General features: G+C 45.9%; 1 long non-coding RNA gene across 12 annotated transcripts; it reads right to left on the bottom strand.

The window, feature by feature from the left end:
- Positions 1 to 26,849, bottom strand: LOC103348460 (uncharacterized). 12 transcript variants are annotated; one of them, XR_011384328.1, is made up of 8 exons: positions 26,441 to 26,847; positions 23,040 to 23,161; positions 21,421 to 21,484; positions 16,613 to 16,713; positions 15,015 to 15,105; positions 13,398 to 13,505; positions 3,244 to 3,316; positions 1 to 3,122 (listed from the first exon to the last, which is right to left on the bottom strand). It is a non-coding gene; the product is annotated as an uncharacterized lncRNA (long non-coding RNA). The 12 variants fall into 12 exon arrangements; XR_011384327.1 differs by adding an exon at positions 20,621 to 20,735 and having other exon boundaries at positions 1 to 13,505; positions 26,441 to 26,849; XR_011384324.1 differs by having other exon boundaries at positions 1 to 13,248; positions 15,026 to 15,105; positions 26,441 to 26,841.
- Positions 26,850 to 27,604: the final 755 nt, after the last annotated feature.

Below are 27,604 nucleotides of genomic sequence, written 5' to 3' on the forward strand. Positions count from 1 at the left end.
TTTGCTTAAAATGTATTTATTAATCTATATGGCATGTAAGGGCTTAATGGCTCTTCAAAAACACTGGCTTTATACAACCCACTATAATCAACAATTCTTAAAACAGTAACTCAGAATTTATAAATCACAAATTAAATCCAGTTAGACTCGTTTTGCCAATGACTTCATCCAGGCCAAAACAAAAAGTGTTATATTTTAAAATCTAAACAGATATTGTTTGTATTAAGAAATGATCAGAAGTTATTCCCATTTCTGTACAGTTTTGAAAAACAGTAACTTCATTGGCGACTAATGTGCTTCTCAAACACAGTAAACGAAAGCACACCGAGCTCCCTGGACACCGAGCACTCCCCATAGTGACAGAGCATTGCATGCAGCCCCAGAGCCCCCAATCGGTGCACCTTGTTGCCCAGGTGGAGCTGGTCGTCAGATCCCTGTGGCAGTGTCCACCCTCTACCTGTGATGGCGGCGGCAGCAGCAGGATGCCAAGTTGTTGGGGATGATGAGGCGTCGTCCCCTTGGGGTCACATGCCCTGTCATCGAGCTCCTCTTCTTTCTGGGTGGCCTGGCTCACCATGTCCTCTAGGGGCTGGCAGCCCCAATCTGGACAGCCAGCGCTAGGATTCACTCACTACCCCACCAGCACGAGTTCTGAGGACGAGTGGGAAACTCCACTGGCCTTGGAAGCAGAGGATCTGGGCCCAAACTCGAGCTTGCTGACAGCAGTGGGACTTGGGTGAGTCACTCCACAACTCTGCACCTCTGGGGTCCTGGCTGTGACATGAGGGGCCCCGTAATGCCCAGGTTGCTCTGGAGATCCAAGGCAAAACGACCATGGAAACGCTGGAGAAGCTGAAGCAGCTCGCAAACATCAGCCTCCCAGAGCTTGCAGCCCAACGGTCCGCTGCCAGCACCTTTACCCAAGCACCTGTCATCAGTAGTGTGCAAAGCACCTTGGGTAAAGAAAGTATGCAATGCAGCCCTAATTACATGCACAACAAAAAAATGAATCACTGAGGGTGCTGGGTTTTGACTAGAGATGCCCTTTTCAAATTAAGCGTTAGTTTTAATTCTAGTAAATTACAAGCCAAATGAACATGTGTTTAGGGCTTATTAATTTAAAAAGGAAAAAGAATTAGTAGGATAAAGAAGAGAAGGGGCATTAGCAAGATGTTATCATAATATGGGCATTCTGTAACAGTTAACTTAAAATGAGGCCTGCTTTCTACCTGATTCTCTATTCTAAGGTGTGTGCAACTAGCTCCCTTAGGCCTCACCTTCAAGGCCCTCGGCTACCCCAGCATGGCTACAATTAGCCCTCTGAAGTGCCAAGCAGTGGAGAGGAATGTTAAGGGGAAGAGGGGAAGAGGCAGAGCAGATCTCCCCATCTCAGCACCCAGCTGGCTAACGCCCACAGAGAACTGACATGCTGGTGAGGAAGGTTTCTCAGAGACAAGAACGGCTGGCAAGTTGGTGCACAGCTGCACATCTGGCCCCCAGAAGGCTCTGGAAGCCCTTTCTCACGCTGGCTGTCTTCTAACAAACTCCTGTACCTGGTCTCCAAGTCCACAGACACGTAAAGGCAGCAATTTGAAGGGTAGAGGGAGCCCTACAGGTAGGGCCAGTGAGAAATACAGCTGACAACAACGGAAGAAACAGAAATGTTAGGAAATGCCACCGTGAACTAGAACTGAACACAAAGCACACGAAAGCCAAACCTAAACTAAAACAAGGCAAAGCAAAACAAAAAGCCTGAGTCCTTCGACGAGAACTGAGTTAAACGTACTGATGAGTACTTCTTCCTATCACAACTGAATGAGACTCAGCATATTGTATGCGGGATAAAAAGGAAAGATACGACACATGTTGGAAAAACTGCCATCACAAAGAGTTAATGTTACTTCTTAAAACTTGGCTATCCTCAATAACCCACTCCCTAAGGGTTCCAGATTATTGTGGTTTTACTGTAGTTAGATAGTTTTATGGTTAATGTACTGTGGTATAAATAAATATAGCTTAGCCTAAGCGTCTCCACTGAAAATATGTATTCCATAAAATGACAAATAAAATAGGCCAATAACCAAACCCATAGTAAACAATTCAGCAAAAAAGTACATAACATTCGATTGAACTAAGATAAACTCATGCTATTCAAAATTGAAAATAAATTTATTCAAAATGGACTTTCAAAATGAAAAACTCAATGTCCAAAGATAAGGGCTGAGAAAAGAGACATAAAAGTGCTAACTTACATACACTGCACTCATGAGAACTGAGTGAAGGGGAACAAACCTGAGGCACACAACTGTGGGAGCCAGCAGTATTCCACACCTCCAGTTTTCAACTGTGCATCATAAAGACATAGCGGGTTGAACTGAAACACAATTTACAAGTTGTTTGGCTGTCAGACAAATGAGAAATGAGAGATTTCAAGAATCACATCAACTTTTCTTGGGGGTAATTAGAGACAAAATATAACAAAGTCAAAGAGAAGAATTGGAAATTTTAAGGAAAGCAACCTGCCGAATGCTGTAACGCGCGCTCTGCCCCTGCCCCTGAGCACGGGCTGCTGGGTGGACGTTGTCCTGTTCAGGTTGCCTTTCAGAACACAAGATTGGCTACTGGGAAGACACTCAGAGCAGCACCAGCACGTCAGAGTCACAGCTTTTCTACTAGGTGACCACAATCAGCCAGGCCAACAAAGGCTATCCTGATTTGTGGCCTTGGGGAAAAAGTGGAGGATGAGCCCCCTGGGGACAGAGAGCGATGACAAAGGGCTATACATATTGTTAGCAGACTTTCTTCACCTGATACTGGCTATGGCAGGGTTTTAGTGACACCACTGTTTTACGTTGATAAATGTACATGGCCATTCTAATAGATGATATCACCACAGAAACAGGCATGTATGTCTGCCTCAGTGCCTACCGGCTTAGCTGATGTGCTGTTTGGTTAGGTATCAAAGTCTGCATGTCCCCCGATGGTCTCTGAATCGTGGAGCTTGGACAGCATGGACACGCACATCTTGTAAGCCTCAGGACTTCTGCCAGTTTGGGACCAGCCAACCTCTCCTCTCCAGGCTCCAGACACCCTCGGCCCATCAAAACACATGTAGGGCCACGCTGACATTACAAAGTAACATTACGGCAGAGTTTACTAGCAAGAAACTTCCGCGCTGTTTCATATAGGTCAGGGTTGAAGATTTGATGAACATTTAAAGTGTGCTTGGGATGGGCTACACACCTTGCACTCCACTGGGGAAGGCTATTTCAAGTTGCACCAACTGATCAGCAGGCAAATTATTCACTTTATACTTCTGGGGGAGAAGAGAATTTGGGTTTAGAAAGTCTACAGGTAAACCTAGCAAGGCCCCCAAGAGCCTGATTAGAGAACGAAGGGAAGGACATTCTCTCTCCTTGCGAGTGTGTGTCAGTGACGTGAAGGCAGCCTGAGCCTGTTTCCTGACAGCTACTGGAACACTTCCTTGAAAGATTCACAGGAACGCAGTTGTGCCCATTTGTCTATGACTGATTTTGTACTGCAATGACAAAGCAGCTGTGACAGAGATCTCTGGCTCACAAAGCCCAAATACTCTCTGGTTCTTGGCAGAAAAAGTTGGCTGACCCTTGCTGTAGATGTTCTCTCCGTGGGGTTAGGAACCCTTGGAAAGCTACTCCCCTGTACCCCTCCGCCATCAGTAGCCTTTTCCCTGTTTCCCCCACCCAGCTTGGTATAGTCTCCACCCCAAATCCTCATTTTGTTGACCAGTAATTCCATGCTTCTCCTATCTGCAGTGGAAGACCGGCCATGTGTTGCTGGTGTGGTGTGTTGTCTTAGGAAATACAGAAGATACACGTGGGTAACGAGAATGTGAAATTGCTCTCCAAGTCTCTAAAAGCATCTCGTGTTTTCCACATTCAGTTTGTCATGGGCTGCCAGACACTGTCTGTGGACTTCAGTTTCCAGGCTGGCTAGCTAATGGCTTTGGCCCAGCTGGTAGCCACTGTGGGTATTTGGGGGTGAATCAGTGGATAGAAGTTCTGTCTCTTCAATAAAATAAATGGATAGATAAAAATATACCATGCTAACACTAATCAAAAGAAAGCAGATGTAGCTGCATTAGTTTCAGATGTAGATTTTAGAGAAAGTTATAGAGAGAAACATTACACAAAGGAGTCAGTTCTCCAAGAAGACATAATAAACTTTAACATGTATGTGTTTAACAAACAGTATCAAAACTATGTGAGCTGGGGGCTGGTGCTGTGGCGTAGCAGGTAAAGCTACTGCCTGTAGCGCTGGCATCCCATATAGGCACTGGTTTAAGTCCCAGCTGCTCCACTTCCAAGCCAGTTCTCTGCCATGGCCTTGGAAAGCAGTAGATGGCTCAAGTCCTTAGGCCCCTGCACCCGCCTGGGAGACCTGGAAGACGCTCCTGGCTCCTGGCTCCTGGCTCCAGATCAGCCTAGCTCTGGCTGTTGCAGCCATTTGGGGAATGAATCCGTGGGTGGAAGACCTCTCTCTCTCTCTCTCGCTCTCTCTCTCTCTCTGCCTTTGCTTCTTTGTTACTCTGCCTTTCAAATAAATAAATAAATAAATCTTTTAAAAAAATGTGAGGTGAAAACTGACAGACTGCAAGGAGAAATAGAGGAATCTACTCTCACAGCTGATATGAAGTCTCTTACAGACTTCAACAGCTCTCTCTCACAAATATATGGATCCAGCAGGCATAAAATTAGTTAGGACAAAGTTGAACTCAACACCACCATTAATAGAATACAGGTATCTATAGACTACCTAACACTAGCAGAACATACGTCTTTCTCACGCTGCCATGGAACATTCATCAGGACAGAAACACTCTGGGCCATAACACACACCTTAATAATACAGAATCTGCTCTCAGAACACAATGGCTTAAACTAGAAATCATTAACAGAAACATATCTAGAAACTTCTCAAATACTTGGACATTAAACAATGCATTTCTAGATAAAACATGGGTCAAAGAAGAAATATAAGGAAAACTTTAAAATATTTTGAACTAAATGAAAATGAAAACATAGCTTATAAAAATTGTAGAAAGCAAGGGGTCAGCGCTGTGGTGTAGTAGGCTAAGCTTTCACCTGTGGGGCGGCATCCCACATGGGTGCCAGTTTGTGCCTGGATGCTCCTCTTCTGATCCAGCTCTCTTCTTATGGCCTGGGAAAGCAGTGGAAGATAGCCCAAGTCCCTGGGCCCCTGCAACCCCATGGGAGACCCAGAAGAAGCTCCTGGCTCCTGGTTCTGGGTCGGCCCAGCTCAGGCTGTCACAGCCATTTGAGGAGTGAACCAACGGAAGGAAGACCTCTCTCTGTCTCTCCCTTTCTGTGTCTGTAATTCTGCCTTTCAAATAAATAAATAAATCTTTTAAAAAATGTAGACTGCAAAGAAAGCAGTGCTTAGAGAAAAATGTACAGCATTGAATACATATATTGGAAAATATATATTTAAAAGAAATAACCCAAATTTCTACCTTAAGAAACTAGAAAAAGAAGAGCAAATTAAATCCAAAGTAAGCATAAAAAAGAATAAGTATAAAAATAACACAAATTATAGCAAGGTAGGTAGTGGGATATAAGGTTAATACAAAAAACGCAATTGCTTTCCTATATACCAATAATAAACAAGTAAAATTTGGAATTGAAAACACAATTTCCCCCCAAAATAAAATACTTAGGTATAATCTCTATATACAAAGATATACAAACTATATACAAGATCTATATGAGGGAAGATATAAAACCTGATGAAAGAAATGGAGAGATATTCCATGACCATGGATAGGAAGATGTAATATCATCAAGATGTCAGCTGTTCCTAACTTGACTGAGAGATTCAACATAATCTCAATGAAAATCCCAGTAGGTTATTTTGTTAATAATGACAAATTTGGTCTTTATACGAGACCAAAAGGCCCAGAAGAGCAAACAATAAAGGACTATTAACTAAAATAAACAAAGAAGTCCTGAAATGCAACAAAAATAAGCACTCCAATTTAAAAAAAGGGTCAAAGATATTAACAGACACTTTATCAAAGAAAATACACAGACACAAATCATCCCAATAGAGAGTCAACTAATATTCTAATATTTAACAAGATGCCAGGAACACACAATGAGTAAAGGATAGTCTCTTCGACAAATGGTGTTGGATATCCACGTGAAAAAGGATAAAATATGGGCCTTAAGATGACACCATAAACAAAAATTAACTCAAAAGGAGTAGAGACTTAAATATAAGACCTGAACCTCTAAAGCTCCTAGGAGAAAACGTGGGGGAAAGCTGTGTGACACTGGTCTCAGCAACAGTTCCACAGAAGACACCAAAAGGCAGCAATAGCAAAAATAGACAATGAGACTACATTAAACTGAAAAGCGTTCTTTATAATAATCAAGAGTGAAAAAAACAGCACAGAAAGTGGGAGGAGATATTTATATGCCGTATGTTACATAGAGGTGAACTTCAGAAATATGTAAGGAACTCCTACAGCAATATAGCAAACAGAAACAAAAACAAGAACAAATTAGGTGGTAAAAAAGTAGACTAGGAGTGGTGGCACCTAAGACACCGCTCAGGACACCCAGAATCCCCAACCAGAGCGCCAGGGTCAAGTCCCAGCTCTGCTCCTGACGGCAGCTTCCTGCTAGTGCACACACTGGGGAGGCAGCAGGTGACCTGGATTCGGTTCTTGGATCTCAGCTTTGGCTTGGTTCATCCTCAGCCATCATGGGCATTCAGGGAGTGAGCCAGTGGATGGGAGCTGTCTGTCTCTCAAAAATTAAAATAACCACTTTTAGAAACTGGCTGCAGAATTGAACAGACATTTTTCCAAAGAAAACAACAAATGGCCAACATGTATTTGAAACGATGTTCAATACCAGTAACCATCAAAGAAACAAAACTCTAAACCACAAAGAGATATCACCTCATATCTGTTAGGAAAGCTATTTCAAAAATACCTAAATGACAAGTGCTGGTGAGGAAAAGAAGAAACTGAAAACCTCGGGGGCCGACGCTGTGGCACAGCAGGTTAAGCCCCGGCCTGCAGTGCCAGCATCCTCTATGGACATAGTTCAAGTCCAGATGCTCCACTTCCAATCCAGTTCCCTGCTAATGCACTTAGAAAAGCATCAGAAGATGGCCTAAGTGTTTGGGCCTCTGTACTCACATGAAAAACTGGATGGGCTGGTGCCGCGGCTCAATAGGCTAATCTTCCACCTAGCGGCGCCGGCACACCAGGTTCTAGTCCCAGTCGGGGCGCTGGATTCTTTCCCGGTTGCCCCTCTTCCAGGTCAGCTCTCTGCTGTGGCCCGGGAAGGCAGTGGAGGATGGGCCAAGTGCTTGGGCCCTGCACCCGCATGGGAGACCAGGGGAAGCACCTGGCACCTGCCTTCGGATCAGCATGGTGCGCAGGCTGTGGCGGCCATTGGAGGGTGAACCAACGGCAAAAGGAAGACCTTTCTCTCTGTCTCTCTCTCTCTCACTGTCGGAAGGAAGGAAGGGAGGAAGGGAGGAAGGGAGGAAGGGAGGAAGGGAGGAAGGGAGGAAGGGAGGAAGGGAGGAAGGGAGGAAGGGAGGAAGGGAGGAAGGGAGGAAGGGAGGAAGGGAGGAAGGAAGGAAGGAAGGAAGGAAGGAAGGAAGGAAGGAAGGAAGGAAGGAAGGAAGGAAGGAAAAAGAAAAACTGGATGAAGCTCCTGGCTCCTGGTTTAGGCTTGGTCCTGCCCTGCCCATTGCAGTCATTGGGGAGTGAACCAGCAGATGAAAGATCTGTCTCTACCTCTCCTCTCTCTTTCAAATAAATAAATAAACAAATCTTTAATAAAACAATTGGGGGGCCGACGCTGTGGCGTAGTGGGCTAAACCTTCACCTGTAGCGCCGGCATTCTATATGGGTGCCGGTTCTAGTCCTGGCTGCTCCTCTTCCAATCCTGTTCTCTGCTATGGCTTGGGAAAGCAGTGGAAGATGGCCCAAATGCTTGGGCCTCTACACCCATGTGGGAGACCTGGAGGAAGTTCCTGGCTTCAGATTGGCGCCGTTCCAGCCCTTGCAGCCATTTGGGGGAATGAACCAGCAGACGGAAGACCTTTCTCTCTGTATTTCCCTTTCTCTATATGGAACTCTGTCTCTCAAGTAAATAAATAAAAATCTTAAAAAAGAAAAACAGTTTGAAACCTTGTACATTGTTGATGGGAATGCAAAATGGTATGGAAAAAAGTATGGAGATTCCTTAAAAACTGACACAGCAATTCCACTTCTGGGTATTTATCCTAAAGAATTGAAACCAAGATTTCCAAGGGATAACAGCACTTTAACGCAGCACAATTCACAATAGTCAAGATGTGTCACATACAGCTGAATGGATTAAAATGGGATATACACATACAGTGGCATATCACTGAACCTAAATAGGAAATTCTGGCACATGCTAAACCCTGCATGAACCTGGAGGACATTATGCTAAGTGAAGTAAGGTAGTCACAGAAGGACAAGTACTGTATGATCCCAATTATGTGAGGTTCCTAAAATACTCAAAATCACAGACTCAGAGAGAATTGTGGTGGCCAGTGCTAGAGGGAGGGAGAATGAGGAATTGCTAACCACTGAGCATCAAGTCTCAATTACCCAAGATGACCAAGTTCTAGAGATTTGTTATACAACATTGTCTCTACTGTTAACAATGCCATGTTGTGCATTTTAAAATTTAAGAGTTCAGAGCTTATGTTAAGTGCTCATCATAAAATAAAATTGGGGGGGGGGCAGCATTGTGGTATAACAGGTTAAGCCACCACCTGCAGTGCTAGCATTCCATATGGGTGCGGGTTCAGGTCACGGCTGTTCCACTTCTGATCTAGCTCCCTGATAATGGCCTGAGAAAGCAGCAGAAGATGGCCCAATTTCTTGGGCTCCTGTACCCACAAAGGAGATCCAGAAGAAGTTCCTGGCTACTGGATTCGGACCAGCCCAGCTCTAGTCATTGTGGCCATTTGGAGAGTGAAGCAGTGGATAGAAGATTACTCTCTGTCTCTCTCTCTCTGTAATTCTTTCAAATAAATAAATAAATCTTAAAAAATAAAGAAAATTTCCTGGCTAAAAAAATAATTTATTTTGGAGAGAATAGGCAAATAGTATATTAAAAGATATTACAGGTCTTTAGGGCAATGCCAATTAAAACAAGAGATGCCACTCTTAAAAACAGTCACAAGCCAGAACACTTGACAACATCAAATGCTGAAAAGGATGTGGAGCAACAGGAACTCTCCTTCATTGCTGCTGCAAACACAAAATGGTGCAGCCATGGAGAGTTCAGTAGCCCCTAACAAAACTACATATCCATTCAATGTCTGACTTCCACTCATACGCTAGTATTTACCCAAAGGGGCTGAAAAGTTACATCCACACAGAAATCTGCAGACAGGGGCCGATGTTGTGATGCAGTGGATTAAGCTGTGGCCTGCAACGCCAGCATCCCATATGGAAGCCAGTGCAGGCCAAGTATCCCCTATGGGTACCGGTTCATCCAGTCCCAGCTGCTCCACTTCCAACCCAGCTCGCTGCTAATGCAACTGGGAAAGCAGTAGAGAATGGCCCAAGTGCTTGGGCCCCTGCACTGACATGGGAGACCCAGAAGAAGCTCCTAGCTCCTGTCTTTGGCCTTGCCAAGCCCTGGCTATTGCAGCCATCTGGGTAGTAAACCAGCAGATGGAAGATCCCTTTCTGTCTCTCCCTCTCTCTTTCTCTGTAACTCTGCCTTTCAAATAAAAAGAAAAATAAATCTTAAAAAAAAAAAGAAACCTGTAGACAGATTCTTAAAAATATTTATTTATTTATTTATTTGAGAGGAAGAGTTACAGACAGAGAGGTCTTCCATCTGTTGGCTCACTCCCCAAATGGCCGCAACAGCCAGAGCTGAGCTGATCCAAAGCTGGGAGCCAGTAGCTTCTTCTGGGTCTCCCATATAGGTGCAGGGGCCCAAGCACTTGAGCCATTCTCTGCTGCTTTCCCAGGTGCATTAGCAGAAAGCTGGATTGGAAGAGGGGCAGTTGGACATGGACTGGTGCCCATATGGGATGCTGGCGCCACAGGCAGAGGCCAAACCTATTATGCCACAGTGCTGGCCCCATAGACAGATGTTTCTTATAGCTTTAATCATCAATGCCAAAATGCGGAAACAATCAAGACGTCCTTCAGCAGGGGAATGAACAGAAAACTTATGGTACATCCAGAGATGGAACCTTATCCAGCACTGGGAGGAAGTTAGTTTATCAAGTCATAGAAGGACACAGAGCAAACAAATGCATGTCACTAAGTGAAGAAGCCAATCTGAAAAGGCTGCGTGCAGCACGAGATTCCCACTCGATGACGTTCTGGAAGAGGAACTACGGAATGCAAAGATCAGTAGTTGCCAGGCGTGAGGGAGTGGGAGGGAAGAACAGGCAGACCAGAGAAGATTTTTAGGGCAGTGAAATGACTCTGCATGACACTATAATGGTAGGTTCACGTCACTGCCCGTTTGTCTAGCCCCACAGAGCATGTGCACAACAGGAGTGACCCCAGTGCACACCGTGGACTTGGGGTGATAGTGACGCGTCACTGCAGGTTCATCACTTGTGACAAATGTGCCACTCCAGTGGGGAGGCTGATAAGGGGAGAGGCTTTGCATGCAGGGGAGTTGGGGTATTCTGGGAAATTTCTGCACCTCTGCTCAGTTTTGCTGCAGACTACAGCTGCTTTACAGAGTCCACTCAGAAGAAAAGTCTGCAGGCTGTCAGTCCACGGACCCCACTGAAGAGCCACTGAGGGTGGAGGCCTTGAGTCCACAGCTCTGTGTCCCCCCGACTATCTGTCCAAGTGTCTGTGATAGTGGAAACAGACCAAGGTATGAGTAAGCTTCGAAAGGCTTTAGGAGGTACAATTGACCCAAACTGACCGACTGGGAAACTGAGGCAGAAGCAATGCCACGAACCAAGATCAGAGTTGGAGGAGGGCAGAGAAAGGAGCGAGGCTCCGCAGGGATTCGGGGAGGTGAGGGCGGCACCTGGAGAGCATGTCCAGGGGCACACAAGGGCGTGGCCAGCATAAGCGACAATAAGGACCCAGGTGGAGCCCAGGCACAGTGGCATCTCAGAAGCTAGGACACTCTGCCACGCACACAACTGCAAACCACCCGTCGGCAATGGGGCCTTCAGATAACCAGGACTCCCAGGGGCCTGGAGACGAAGGAGAACCAGTGGTGAGATCTGATGTGGAAATGCATCGCTGCAAACGCAGCTTCCACAAGCTCAGCGAGGCAGGCAGAGTTCTGAGTGGGGCAGAACAGGAGAGAAGGGGTCTAGAGGGGAGATTGTAGGATGGAAGCCACCGAGGAGAAGAAAGTCCGTGAAGGGGGAGAATGCTCAGGTATAGAACAGAGGTAAGAAATCAGGAGGAAATGGGGAAAAGGTGCTTAGCTGGACAGGAGACAGGATCGCCATTTCTCTGAAAAACCAGGACAGAGGTACGCCTGGGCACACAACAGACACAGGGACAACGCTCTGTGGTGTGCTCAACAAACTGTCTCCTTTGGTTTTTACAGTTAAACGCTTCTTTTAGTTCAGCTTCTCAGTGGATTTCAAGGCAGTCGAAGTAAACATTTCAAGAGTCCCAGGTCCCCCACCTGCCCCCCGCCCCGTCCTAACTCTAAGACCTGCCTGCGCAGTCCGTACCTTTCCCACCCTCACCCTGCTGAGCAGAGCCCTGGGGCCTTAGTCTGGCTGCGCTCAGCAGTCGCTGTTCCCCATCCCCAGCTGGCTCTGCAGCAGCTCTGACAGGCAGAAGCCCCGGCAGCACAGTCCTCCCTGCTTCCTGCTTCTCCCACACCTGGGAACATGGCAGTGCCCTCTGGAGGACAAACGCTCATTATTCTAAGACTTGACACAAGTCGTCCTCAGGACAGCTTAATCATATTAAGCATACACAGACAGGAACAAAATTTAAAAGCTCCCTCAGGGCTGTACTGTCCCCCAGCCAGACTGTAACCTGTGTGAGGGAAGGCCCGTGGCTCTGCTCCAGCACCCAGGAAGTACCAAGTGTTTCTGGAACGGCCGCGTGTGGAGGTGAGACCGAGATGAAGCCACGGACGTGAAAACCTGAAGACGAACGAGTCACTGAGCCCACGCTGCGCTCTGAGTGCTCTGAGTGCTCCTGAAAATCTCCTGCGCTCGGCGACGCTTCCCCCTTGTATCTTTCCGCCTCTGGGCACAGCTGACATGTCCTACCCTCAACTGGGGACAGCTAGAGCCAGGAGCCGCCTTTCCCCTGCCTTCCTTTTCACTTGTTTCAGAACAAACTCTGCCCAGTAACAGCCAACGGCCTGGCTCCAGCCTTGCCTTCCACAGGCGGTGACGCCGGCATCGCTCAGCAACGACGCCGCGTGGAAGAAATGAAGGAGAACGCATGTCCTGAGAAAGTCCGCCAGCGTCAAAGAGCACGCGGCAACTTCCAAACCCCGCGGCCGTCCCACGAGCCACCTGAAGACCAAGTGCTCGGCGCACACACAGCAGGGACAGTCCTCTCCAGCCCAGCTTCTCCCGGGCACCCCCTCCAAACCCCGTGACCATGGCCGCGCTGCTATCTGCAAAAGCAGAGCCGCTCAGGTGCACGCGGACCTCAAGTGCACCCACCAGGCACAGGAAAAGCTCTTCCCTGTCTCTGCGGACGCGCTGCTGCTCCTCACAGGCTGGGCCGTTCCCAGTCTCCCAGGGCGACACTGTTCCTGCTGTGGGCTCCCTCTGCCCGCCAGGCCTCGACCCCACGACCGTCCTTCCGAGAAGCATCCCTGGACCTGACCTCTCCTCCATCAGGCTCAGTGAGTGACTGCCACGGCACCGGGCCTCTCCCTGTCATCATCACATGGGGTGACATGCTCTGTTCATGGCTCTGTCTCCTCGGTCATGCTAAGCCCCACGCCCCACGGGGAAAGGCAGCATGCTGCTTACCATGTTACCTCCTGGCTAGAGCCCAAAACCACTTTGCTGAATCAGGGAATTTATTTATGGATTTATTACAATGACAAAACATAGCAGGGACACGAGAGTAACCACGACTACGTGGGACATTGTCTTGGCTAAAATCCAGTTCTGAGACTAACACGCCGAGGCTTGCTCCTTGTGTCCATATTTGGTGCCACAGTGTTTGCATGACACGGGCAAATGGCAAGTAGACATCTGCTTCTGACACGTAGAGAATAAAATATTACTAAGAATAGGGCTGTGATACAAGCACCTGCAAAGTGAACTTCCACAAGTTGGGCCAGCGCCTCTGAGACGGCGGCACTTGCTCTGGGGTCGGAAGGGAAGCCTAAACACTCACGCTCACTTACTACCAAGCTGGCTCAGCTTCCCGGGACTGGCTCCCCGGCAGCACAACATCTTCTCCCACTCTGCTGTTTTAGGCACTGAGTACGGAAGAAGCTGGAATAAAGAGGCTCCTGGAAAAAAAACAAAGCTGTCTGGCAGTGTGTCTCACCACTCACACTTGAGAACATCTATGACGTCAAATTTAAAGATGGCACATGGTTAAAATAACTTAGCACTAAATTGCTCCAAAACCATTTTGTGAAGAATATGTCAACAATTATAGACAAAATTATAAAGTGCCTGGTATTTTAAAATAATACCCAGACATCACAGCCATCACCACAGTCAGGAAGTCTAGAGGTGACCAACTATGATAGATTGTATTTGTAAAATTTTAAAGTGTCTAAAATGATACCATTTTTTTTTTTAATTTTTTAACTGCTACCTAAACAGCATTACAAGATGATGGCAGAATGCTTTGTCATTGTGTATATGCACAGCTTTGAAGTTCCTGGCCTTAAACAGCCCTTTTATAAAACACATTTTGGTCCTGTCATTGGCAACACCAGATAGCTGGGATATTGCAATAAAATATTATTCCATACAAAATCATGAGTATTTTTTTTGTCTTTTATAACCCCTCTAACAAAAATCTATGATATGTATAAATGCAAAGAACCTGACAGGAACTCACGGCTCTGTTCTCCGAGTGGAAGGGGCCTCGGCAGTGTCAGAGCTTCCTATGCTCGCTGCCCACAGTTGCTCTCCGATCTCGCTTACGACCTTGGAGCTTTTAACAGAACTCACAGGCATGTTTGTATTTTTTTTAGTTTGCTCAAAATAGCTTCTTAATAAAGCTATTAACTCTGCGTAACTTTACAAATGTATTCTCATTTAACTTTTTAATCTATATGTGATTGTATCATTTTAATCTGGAAGTCCTTTCAAAAGTTGTTGTTACTTTAAACCAAAAACAAATTTTTAAAAAAGCATTATAGATTCACATTCAAGACAACAGCAAAGCATAGAATATCTTATTCCTTCTTATCAAATATAAAAGGTGAAAACACATTTTACACACACACATACACACACATGCATAAATGGGACTCTTCCGAGTTTCACGAGGAAGCGTGCCCACTTGTTTTTCATTCAAACCACCATATTAAATTCAAAAATTACTCTTTTAAAACTCTATGCCCCATTTCTGATGAGGAAGATGTTAAATATACTTTCGGGCAGTGACATGCCCCTTTGATCCCCCACAGAATTCTAGTCAGACCAGATTCCACCCCAATTCCAAAAAAAAACAAACTGTAAATTTGCCTCTTTTTGTATCTGATGTCTTTCCCCATATCACATATATTGAAGGCCCCTCTTCATATATGTATCTTTATTCCTTTCCATAGAAATTTTTTGCTAAAAAAAAAAAAAAAGCTGATTTTTCCGATGTTGTTTCTCTAAAATAAGAACAGGATCTAGGGGTAGGCTTTTGGCGCAGCAGTTACAATGCCGCCTCGGATGCCCACATGGAGGCCTCCAGCTCCCTGTTAATGTGCACACTGGGAGGTAACAGGTGACAGCTCAAGTATTAGGGTCCCTTTCACCCCGGTGGGAGACCTGGATTGAGTTCCGGGTACCTGGGCTTCACCTGGCCTTGTGCTTGCTGATGTATTTGGGGAGTGAACCAGCAGGCTGAAGTTCTCTCTCTGTATCTCTGTTTCTTTCTGCCTTTCAAATGAAATGAAAACAAATAAAAAAGCAAACAGAAAAATCCTTATTTAAAAGAAGATATTCTTATGTCTGGCTACAAATTATTTAAAATAGTGTATATTTTAAAATCATAAGCAAATCTAAAGCAAAAATACTACAAAAATGTAGATGTCCTCCCTTGCCTCCCACTCCCCGCCCTCCCCGGCACCAATTCTTGTTTTCCAAAGAAATATTCTATATAATTAGCACATGACCCACAATTCACACACAAAACCCTCTACATAAATGTTTCTAAGAGTTTTGGTCACAATAATAATTTAAAAAACAAAAAGCTAAAAGAAGCCTTAAATCTCGAGTGGCAAATGGGTAAACAAACTGTGGAATGGCCAGGCCATGGAGGCTCCCCACAAGAAGGGGTCACTGACACACGCCAGAGGGATGCCGGGAAATGACGCCGAGTGGAAAAAGCCAGGCCAGAAGGTTGCACTCTGTGATTCCATTGATCAGAGAAGCTGAGGTTACCCGGAGTGGGGGTGAGGACGGCAGTAGGTGTGGCTATAAAGGGACAAATGCTTCCTCCCTTGACTGCATCAGCGTCAGTGGCCAGGGAAGATGTCATTACTGGAGGAAACTGGGTAAAGGGTCAGGAGAGCACCTGCCTTACTGTGTATGGCTGGATGTGAATCTACAGTTATCCAAAAACACAGTTTAATCAAAAGTCAAAATGGAAAAGGAAATATTCTAGCCTAATAAATGTTCTTGCAATTTCTACAAGTGTCCTCAGCATGCAGGTAGCTCCCCGGTTCCCTCCTGAGGGGCTACGGGGGTCAGACACATGCCTCCCCGGTGTTCACACCAGAGCCCCCCACCCCGCCCCCGGCCTGCCTGCACAAGGGAGTCCTTCCAGCTCCCCACAGCTGCTACAAAGGCCACAAGAAGGAATTCCTAACTGCAAGCCCATCTGTCATTACTCAGTCTACCCAAATGTTGGAACTTGGTGACAGAACTGCATGTCAGCCTTCTTTACATACAGCAAATGTTCAGTCACGTAACAAATGCTCTTCCAAGTTAAGGTGACTTTTCCTTGTAACTGAACTGAGCTAACAGATCTGTTTAAGGGAGAAATGGTCTGTTCCAACAAGATTAATATAGAGAATTAAAATATACATCCAGATAATCTCCTAGTCTTTCTTCTCCCATAAATATAATAAAGCCATAGTAGAAAGTGGTTTTAAACCTACTCTAATGATATGTGATTGCCAGAATTACTATGATGGAGAAAATAGTTTTTTTAATCCTCTTTGTTAGCTATAAACATTCAATCTAATAAAGACATTTTAGGGAAAAAGTCAACATATAAATTGTTTTATTTTTCTTATACCTTGATTAAAACAGGAAATACTTGGTAATAACTTTACACTATTAAGCATTTTCAAGAAACTGCTGATCAACAAGAGATTAACCCTCTTCTGCAGGGCAACTGAGGATTTTAATTGGAAAAAGTGAATAGTTTATGGACAGAAACCTTCAAAACATGTTTAAACCACATGGGTACTTGATCCTTCCACGTCCTTTGCAGTTAGATTGAAACAGATCACAGGAAACCTCAGAGATGGACAGCTGAATCTAAAAGAAAAAACAAACAAACAGCATTCAGTTGTCATGAGCATTCACAACCACTGTCCCCATCAGCCCTGCTATCTTATACTTCATTGATCACACTCAGCATTGCCATGCTGCTTCATGCTTGGGAGAAGACAAATCACTAATCAATTATGTACACTAATTAAAAATGCTACCTTAGGAGGCATTTTAATAACTTAGTAATAAGGGTGAAGTGTTTCTTCTAACTGCTTACTTCAAAACATTTTTGATCTCCCATTTGCCACGACTCACTGAACATTTGTAAACTGCAGTCCCCACAAACTATCAAATTGCACCCCAAAAGTAGTGGTGCAATTCTACAGCCAGCTGAGGTCAGAGGGAAAATAGAATTATATGCTGATTTGTTCTTTCATTAAGTTATTATAGAAGGTCAGACAAAATACAGTCAAGTGAATTCTGGAAAAAAATTAAGTAGACTGGTAAGTACCGTATCAAAGTGAACTGTTTATCTTAAAAGACACAAATACAAGAAAGATTTTTAAAGTGGGAGTATTTAGCCTTTTCAGAAACAAATGTTTTAACCAGCCCAGGCAATGACTTGCGTTATTTAAAAAGACTTTCCGTGGTTTCTCCCCAAGGAGAACAGAAGCACTGGAGAAAGGTGTAGTATCCAAAAGAGAACTTCACCAGAAAAAGCTTTATCTACGGATTTTTTAAATTTAATCCATATAAATAGTTTTCCACACATACCGTAAAATGAACACATAGGTTCAAACTAAATGATGGAGTCATGAGGTATTAACTATATATTTTGTTTACTCCAAAATAAAGTAACCAACAACATAGGATTTTCTTAAGCAAGGTTTGTCTGAAGAAAATATGATTTTAAAAAATTATCGAGGAAAAAAATTCGCATCTTTTTTTGACTGAAACATAAATATTCTAAGGATATTACATCAACTTAAAAAAACACAACTATATGTTACATTGCACATGGGGAGCCTATAGTACACAATCAACTAGCATATATTTATGAAGAAACAGAAGAACGAAGCTCCAAGTCTCTAAACACAAAGTCAAGTCATAGAAGGGGAAGTGCTGATTACCCTATTTTGATCAGTATACACTGTGTGTATACACTGCATGTTACACCCTACCACAAATACATATAATTATTAATTACACATTTAAAAATATTTTGTGATCACTACTGATCATACTGGAATCATTTTATCATCTGAATTAATGATTGAAGACTTTGGGCTCCTGGTTTCTTTATGGTGATGGCATATGCCTTATAGTTCTGCATTTCGAAAGTCCTTTCATAGAAAAAGGGCAAGAACTGGGGGGAGGAGGTGGATATAGAAATGAAATCTAAGGCCTATCAAAGCACAGGTCCAGTATTTTGCAAAGCGCCGAGTTTACTTCAGGACACAATTAAGACAAATGACAAGAAATCCTCGGTGTCACACCCTTAGGAAAATTCCTGGGGGAAAACAAAAAGATTATTCTGCATCCTACAGCCTACCCTATTTTTCCCTTGAAATGTACTCAGATTTTCCATTTCATTCAAAATCTCCAGTGCCGTGCTACAAGAGAACTAGCACCCACAGAGAGCAGCTGAATTTCCTGCATATCAGAACTCACTTTTAATTTCTAAAGGGGTTTTCCCTATTGATTTTAATGTTTTTATTTCTACTAGTTACCATAAAATGAGTTAGGTTCCCATGACATGTCAATTTGACATCTTGTTCAAATACTTACTTTTCTGCTATATATAGTCCGTACTGTTTACCCTATTTGCTCCTTATTAAATTAGGTATGGAAATGCTAACTGAGGCATAAAATCTTCAGTCACCTCATAGACCATAAACATAAAGGTATATACTGTTTGTTACACGTCATGCTTTTGTGAAGGATCTTATATACTGTGATCTTAATTCATCAAAAAATGAATACATACAAAGAGGGGAGAGTGTCTGACAAAGCTGAAAACATGCCCTGTTTCAAAAATTAGGATGTCAGAAAATTAATCTTCATTCCCACTAAAAGCAATCTGAAGTGCAGAAATAGAGTTATTCTACCATAAAATGGGACACATTAACTACAACAATAACCCATGTGAAATGTCTTAATATGATTATGACTTCATCCACAAATAACTGTACACACAGCTAACAACATTTTCATATTCATTACCAGAGGTCCCAATGAAAAACACCTGTACTGAAATTGTAAAAATATTCAGTTGGTTAAAACTAACACCAGACAAAGTAGTAGCTATTCTGGTTAAAATTAAGATTCCAAATTGGAAGGTACTTCAAAAAGTTCAGGGAAAAATGGAATGAAAAGGTAAGCTCATTTTGGTGCAAAAAGATTTTTGAAACCTGTGCGTGGTTTTATTCACCGTATGCATTTCCCACGAATGTTCTGAGGCTCCTCCTAAGCCGTGAAAAGAACCGCTCACAGCAAGGGCAAAATATTTAGACTCTGGTGATCACAAACACCACTGTGGCTCCTGATGGCTTGCTTAGGAAACTGCGTTCCTGCCGGCTCCAGAGGAGGAGAGTGGGAAGCTTCTTACAACCAGCTGAAAAGAGAGTCTCCACCGTGCCCCTTGAAAAAGCTCATTTTCACATTACTCAGGCTTCATTATGCTAAATCAATATTCGTTTAGTCACTGGGGTTATTGACATATTTTAAAATAAAAGTATACCCTTCAGCTACTGCACTCATTACAGGTAATTTGTCTTGTCAGAGAGCAGGGAATATTATCCTAGTCTTTCAGGGCTGACAGCCCATGGAAATACCTCCCCATGGTTGCAACTGTAAATAATTTTAAGGTAAAATATTGAAAAATCAATGACTGTTTCCTGCAATCTGTCACAAACAAATCAATCATCATCTGTACTGCCAGAGAGTATGATTTGAAGGAGATGGGAGCAGATGTAATTCTTGGCTGGAGTCTCTCATTTCAAAACCACTTCACATAATGGTGTCATCATTTAAACACTTAACAGTCGGCGCAACTGCCACCGGAACATCGCGCTGGACAAAACCACAAGGAGGAGGAGGAGAAACGCCGTCGCTATTATGTTAACAAACACGGAATCTCCACGGCTGCCGTATTAGTGCATTTCAGCCGAAAACGGTTTTACCTGCCCCCTTCCACAGTTCTAAATTAGTCAAGGCCGCATGTCTATGTTCGGAGGCATGATTGAAATTTTACTCTCTAAGTCACATCAACCTTTTATTTTAAAAGTGCCCTACAGAGAATAAAAATTACAAAAAATAAATAAATAAGACATTTGGCTCACAGACAATCCATAGTTCTATGTAACAAAGACAAAACATGGTATCACAGAGGTCAAGACCACATACGCTGATATTTATAAAGCCAGAGTGGTAAGTCAAGTACACAGAGGTGAAAGTTGGTCACAGTCACAACACTGAATTGTTCCTGCAAGTGTAAACTCTGTCTGCCACTCTGCTGTCACCCTCTTCTTCTACTCTACATTGTAGTGGCTTCCTCTGCCGCTTATAACCTCCCCAAAGGTATACAGGCATGAGCACAAGACCCTGGAATTAGTATATTTCCAAAACACTGTTGGACTAACAGAGTGCTCTGCCTGACGGTTTTTGTTTTCAAATGTATGCTGGTTCCTTTAATGGGAGAAACTGAGTTTTGTTACCACATTTTTATCGATTTCCTAATTATGTAATTAAACATCATGCAGCCCTCCATTCTTGTATTACTATTCCTCCCCAGATATAATTCAGGGGGCAGATATTCTTAATGACTAGAAAAGTACATTTTTTTTTAAAAAAGGAACACAGAAATCTCATCACACAACTTAAGTCTGCACTAGCATTCATAGACATCGTAATTACTCTTTTACAAAGGAATTTTGACTGTTGTTAATTTTACCTGCATATTCAACGTGCCATTACACCATGAGAAGACAGAATTCTTCCTGGCAGACACAAATGGAACCCAGCTTGTTCTTCAAGAACATCAGACCGATTCATCACTACCATGAGCACTAGGTTTTGGGAAATGAAAGAGTTCCCAGGGACATTATAGATGTGTCATCCAGAAGAACACCCAGTCCACCACTCCACGTGAACGCCTGCGACAGCTGCAGGGCGAGGAGCAAGCCGACCTCCGGGAGGGAAAGGACCACGTGGAAAAGGCAAAGGGACTGAAAGCTCTGAACCAGCAAGAGCACTCTCGGCCCGGCTCACCAGAACTCCCCAAGCTGGGCCCAGCGACCGCCTGGCCGAGCTCTGGAACCCGCTGCCAGCCCAGGCTTCCCTGTGGCTGGTGGCTGTGGCTGTGGCAGAGAGCACATGCCCCCTGGGGGGTGGGGGTGGCGGAAGGCGACAAGGAAGCGAGGTGAACGAGGACAGTTCCACAGCGTGCAGACTGCATGCCCGGCCACCACACACTGCACGACAGCCGCCGGGGCTGTGCAGGACGGCAGCTCGGCCCTCGTTCTCAGAGAGAGGCTATTTTAAGGGTGCTGAGTACACCCACATGACATCTCTCAGCTCTCCAAAAGCAGGCCCGAGCCCTGGGACAAACAGGCTCAAAAACTTAGCAGAGGAAAATAAGGGCCTTTCCAGATCTCAAGTTGAAGAAGTCGCTGTGTGCAGGACAAAGCGGGGTTTGCCACAAGGCTCAGGCCCACGAGGAGCGGAGCGCGGTCTCGGCAGAGACAGTGTTACCTGCTGTCTCCAGAACCTTCTGCTCCAACAGCCGGCCCAGCGGCTTTGCTAGCGACTGCAGGCTCTTAAAGAGAAAACAACACTGGTTAGCTTCAGCTTCCCACCATGTCCTTCCTGCATGGAATCCCAATTTAATTATCAACACTTGCATTGATTTTATTCCTGGATTTCTCAAATGCATTTCTCAAAATGGCACACTCCAGCTATTTCCACCAGAGAACATTTAGTACAACCTTCTCAATTAATCAGCCATAAGCCATTACTGCTAAAAGGACGTCTTTTCTTCACGTTTTCAAGAGCGGGGCCTCTCCCACAAACATCTACTTTTACATAAAAGGAGCACCTGTGCTGTAATCCATTGGAATATTTTCAACATGTATGAAATACGAACCTTAATAATCAATTTGGCTGACAGCAGATGGAAACGTCAACCCATCTGCATAGACGTTTAGCTTTTTCTTGTACTTATCCTTAAGCAGGCCAACAAATAAAATAAAACAAAAACCCAGATCTTCTTCCACTTCAAATTCAACAACTCTCCACATGATTTAAAAACAAAACAACAAACTAAGCTTAAAGGCAAACAAAGGGAAAGCAGGCTGCTCCCCGTCCATGTCCGGGTTTCTGGCCCTCTCTCCTGTGTCTTCCAGCTCTCGGGATACTGCAGAGCGGTGGGAGCTGAGGCTGTCTTCCCGCGGTTCCGACCACGGGCACAGGAAGGCAGGGCCAGGCCTTCAGACGCCCGCACACCCAGTCACGCTGCGCACCATCCCTGGGGGGCTCAAGGCACCCGCACAGAGCACCGCTTCTACCGGAGGCCGTGCTGCCCGCAGTGGCCTTCTGTAAAATCGGCTGCTTTTCTGGCCACGCAACCATCATTTTTACTCAACAAAATGTCTGTGCACAGTCTGGGTCCTTGGTCTGCCAGGACCTGCCCACGAGACAACGCCAACATTCTGCAAGAGTTTCTCCCGTGGCTTTCCTATCCACCTGTACTCACCAGCCTCTATCTGATGAGAAATGACAAGTTTTGCATAGGCCTGTATACTCTTTGTCACTAACAGAGCTTGTCACCCAAGACTGGAGCTGATACCCCCACTAAGTTCAAAATTCCTTTTAAAATTTTTTTTATTTAAATAAGGGGAGCAAATTTCATATATATAATTTTAAAAGCATAGTGATACTACCTACCCTAATCTCCCTCCCTCCCTGAATTCATTCTCAAAAGAGCAAGGGAATTAAAAGAATTTAAAGCTGTGACTTAGTATAATTGAATTATTTCCCTAAAAAAGTCTATTTCTATGAAATAGCATAACCTTAGTTTTGATTTTTATGAAAAGCACAAAGTTTATAAATTTTACTATCCATCGATATTGTTAAAAGGTAAATCACTTAATGTAACTCCAGGATAAATGATAACTAAAAATAAATAACTTATTCTGTGTCATCCATAAATCAAGTGTCCCTATTTACTGCAGCTTTCTTTAAAGCGAATATTACCATTTTAATAATCAAAGACCTGAGTGACATCCTCTACATTCTGCACTTCGCCCTCTGGCCAGAAGCCTGTGTCAGGGTTACTCCACCCGCCGACACACCCACCGCGGGCAGACACTCACTTGCAGATGGGACTTGGGATGTGTAAGGACAGATTTCACCAACATCTGGAGCAACCCCACAGTTCAGAAGTGAACTTAGCTGAGCACCTCCATGTGTATTATGGACGCATCATATTTATCACCTGCACAGAGAATGGAAATGATTCTGTTTAAAGAAACACAGATGAATAATAATACTTTTGGGATATCAGATGTGAATATCTAATCTAATTTTCTCCAAGGTATCATTCCATATTATGGCAAATAAACAAGTCAAAGCTGTATCAAGATAAGGGATATCATTAGCCTGAGAAGAGGCTAGAAAAATGGATTACATAAATGACAACTGCAGGGGAAAATTATATTCCCTTCTCCTGAACAAATGTTAAGTGCATCCTTACTAATCAAGACTTAAACTTGAACTGCATTAGAATATACTGGTTTTCAATTTTGGAACATCTAAGTTAATATACCAAGCCAAATTGGTGCTTAGTTATACTGCCGCTATGCATATTTATTCAGAAGTAAGTCCTCTTTTGCACACTTCAGAGCAGTGCTGTGAACCCAACCCAGAGTCAGTACTGAATAAGGAAAAAAAATTACAGATTTTACATGTCCTTAGAGCTGCACCTGCTGCTATTCTATTAAGGAAAATTGTTCTCTACAAAACAGCTGACAAATATAACAAAAAAGATATTTAAAAAATACAGGAGGTAACACAATGCAGAAATTGAAGAGAACATGCAGACTGAGCCACTACCACGGAAAAGGGATGTGCCTCTGTAGAGTTAAATCGCTGTTCCGAAGCACGGCCGTGTGTTTAACGCACTCAGGATTCTATCACTCGTTTCTTTCCATGTTCTCAACCAAAGGACATTTAAATTTGCTCCAAGATTTCTAGATTGTGTAAGTACTCATATATTAATAATGATTTGTTTTTGTTCACTAAAATAAATGATAGGTACTTAGTTCATGTCTTTTAACACAACATATCAAAAATGAAAATACACATGGATAATAGCGTGAGGATGGAGATCACAGATGCCAGAGACAGAACTGGAGGCACAGCGATGATCTCCAAATTAATGCTCTTGTTTTAGTGTCAGCAAACAAATCTAAATAAGTCTTTCTTTGATTTCCCTTTACCGTGTAATTCTAACCAGCTAATTATCCTTGGAGTCAAGAATGAACTGTGACTCCACACCTGGCTTCTGGCATCAGCTGCCTGTGCGGCTCCTCCACTTTCATTTCCTCTCTCTGCGCCGAGTTTTACCATTGGGGAAAACCACACATCTTACCCACACTCTGATGATCGACACCCAGCTTCCAGGAAATTGTAAGCTGCGAGGTGGGGGTGGGAATTCTAATATAAGACTATGTTGAAGGGCATCAGGGCCTGGATAAGCCGAGAGTACAATAATCAACAGCATCTGTCTTGTCACTGTTTGTGCATCCAAAAAGCTGGGGTAGAGGACGGTGATAGTCCCAGGTCACCCAGGTTGTGACTCAGACCCTTGAGTCATCAAGGGGCTAAATGTACCATCTTCACTTGGCTCATCCACTGCAATTTACACAACAATGCTTTTGGGAGAAATAAAAAATGTCCCTCTATTTTTAGAAATAAAAACAAGGCATTCTGTAAACACTGTAGCTAAGTACCTGATGAGGTGAAAAACAAGTGATTTTAGATCTTTAAGACATTCCAGGAGACGGTTTCTCTTTTTCAAAAAAATGAAGTGACATAAATTTGCCTTGTGTTGACCTTTTTATTCTATTCCTGTTTCTGCGCATTAAGCTCGCCTTTCTCTACAGATTCATTCTGAACACTAATAAAATGTTTACTTACTAATGCACTGCTCTGTTTTATGCTTTTCTTTCATAACTGGACACCATGATTCCACAAAGGCAGGGCACAAAGAAAGCCGGCACGAGGCACTGCCAAGAAGCCACAAGTAGTCTCGGTGCACGCCAGAACACTTAACGCTAAACTATCATTCCTCTTGAAAACTTCTGTTGCCAGAGCGCTCACAGACCCTGGGAGCTCAAAGACAGGCTTCAAGTGCTATTAAAAATCTCCAAAAACAAAACTGTACAAAAAAAAAATATGCCGCCCTTCTTATGTCACCATTTACAGACAACGTTTTCTCGGGATCTTAATTAAGATAACGATGCACACCTGTGTCAACATTCTCTGGCAAGACAGCCTTATCAATCATAATCCTTTAAGTACACTCCAACACAGCCCCGGCGATATGACAGGAGCAATCTGTTGCCTTTCCCGGGGTGGGTGTTGTGTCTCTCCCACAAGAATGATGAGATCTTTAAAATACAGCACAGCCACTTTTATGAGTCTTTAAAGTTTCGCCTGGAAACAGCTCTTAACACGGAACCGACAGGAACGGCCTCTCTTCCGCACTGAAACAATGCCAGCTGTGCAGCCGAACCTGGCACAGCCAGCTCTCTGGCCGCGTGCGGGCAGCACAGCTGCGGGTCTCACTTTTGAGAGCTTTGCATTTTAACAGGTAGGCATCCCCGGATCTGGGCAAACAAACCAATAAACCCCTTAGGTCGTTTGCAAATGAATTTTTAATAGTCCTGTGGTTTGGTTTTTTTTTTTTTTTACACCAACAACGATCAGAGCAAGCCTATCCCCTGGTGTAAGTGAAAATACTGAGAAAGATAAGAAAGAGGAGAAAAGCTCCCTGGGCACCCTGGGATGCCACCTCTGCTGGTGGAGAGCGAGCGTGGGCAGCGAGGCCGCCTCTTCCAAACGGAAACGCTGAAGGGGAAAGGGGGCGCGACGTCACCATCGCCAAAATACAGAAAGTTAGGACCTCGTGTTCAGGGGCCAAAAAAAAAAAAAAAAAAAAAAAAAAGAGGAGCCCCCACCGCACCGGCGGGCGCTGTCCCCGCGCCCAGCCCCTCCTGGCCCCGTCCCGTCGCAGCCTGCGGGCGGCCGCGGCCAGCCGAGCAGCACGGCCATCAATGTGCAAATAAAGCAGAAAATAGAGACATCCTTAAGAAATGAGCCCTAAATTTGACGCAGAGCGGAGGTGACAACCACGGCGACAGAAGCGTCCACTGGAAACGCTTCGCTATCTTGCGGGAGTCTCTCCAGTCCTGACGCCGGCAAGGCGGGCGGGCCGGGGGAGCCCGGCGGGGCTCGCCCGCGGCCCACAGTGGCGGAAGAGGGAATGAGGCTGTCTGCGGGACAGACCCCGCGTCCCCGCGGCACAAACCGCCTTTCGGAAGCGGTCGGCCCGCACCGGAGCCCAGGGGGACGGGAGCAGGGGAGCTACCCACGCGCGCGCGCCCGCCCGCGAGGGCCCCGGCCAACAACACCCACGCGGGCCCATCGCGCGGCGTCCACCCGCTCCGCGCCCGCGCCGCCCGGGGCACCTGGCTCGGGTCGGGGGGCTCACCTCTGCTCCGCGACGCGGACGCGGACGCGCGGGCCGCGGACGCTCCCTCGTGGCAGGCGCGAGCCCCCGGCGGGCGGCGCACGCGGGCCGTTGCCGACCGTTAGCGCGAGGGGCTGCGGCGGCGCTGGCGGCGGCCGCGGGCGGAGCCGAGGGCGGGCACTAAGGGGCGGTGGGGCCGCGAGGAGCAGGGCGGGGGCCTACACTGGGCCCGCGACGGTGCCGCCGTGGAGGCCGCCACCAGCCGGCTCCGCGTTCCCGCACGTTCCCGCGGTCCGGGCCGCTCCGCCTCTCCTCAGTCCCGGCCCGCTAGCAGCCCCCCTCGGCCCGCGAGGTCCCAGCCGCCGGTGCGGCCGGCTTCCCGTCTCCATGACAATAGCGCCACCGAAGCCCCGCCCAGCCCCGCCCCTTGGGCGCTGGGACAGGGAGGGAAGCGGGCCCGGCCGCTGGGGGGGAGGAGCCAAGGGGAGCCAGCGTCCAATCACAGGTGGAGGCAGTGTAAGGAAAGGGGCTGGGCGGCCCGAGAGGTTCTTGGGGAATGCAGGCGGCCAGGCTCGGTCCGCTGGGGGGCGGGGGGAGGTGAGGGGCGGAGCCTGGGAGCCGGGAGCGGGCGGAGGGGAGGGGCCAGCGCGCGTGCGTGGAGGCGCGGCCCCGAGCGGGTGGCAGTGGGCTGGGTGGGTGCGTGGGGGCTGGAGCTCCGCGAATAAAGTGAATCTCGCACGTCGAAGTCATTGCGAGGAACTTCGGGTACAGTTTGGCTTGGGTTACGAGCGGCCCCAGCTGTAAAAGGCCACGAAGTGCTTGGTCCCAGAAGCTCTGGCGGCGTGCCCGACGCGGGGCCGGGTCCCCTGCGCCCCTGCCCACCCCGGCGCGTCGGCGACTTGTGGGCCAGGCTCTGTGGTGGGCAGGGGCCGTGCCTGCGCCTCGGCTGTGTGTGCCTCCGCCTCGCCAGCGCCTCGCTGAGCAAACAGTGGCTGGGTTGGGCACTGCTCGGCCGAGTGTTTGCCGTGGCGCTAGGGCGGGTGCGCGGGTGCGTGCGAAGGGGAAGGCGACTTCGTGGAACAAAAGGGGCGGGGGGCCCGCACCCTGCACCACCACGGACCTGGCGGGGCGAGCCGCCGAAGGCAGGCCCCGAGAGAAAGAAAGAAAGGCTGCGGGGCGCGGGTC

Source organism: Oryctolagus cuniculus, chromosome 18 (genome assembly GCF_964237555.1).
Source record: "Oryctolagus cuniculus chromosome 18, mOryCun1.1, whole genome shotgun sequence".
Classification (NCBI taxonomy): Eukaryota; Metazoa; Chordata; class Mammalia; order Lagomorpha; family Leporidae; genus Oryctolagus; species Oryctolagus cuniculus.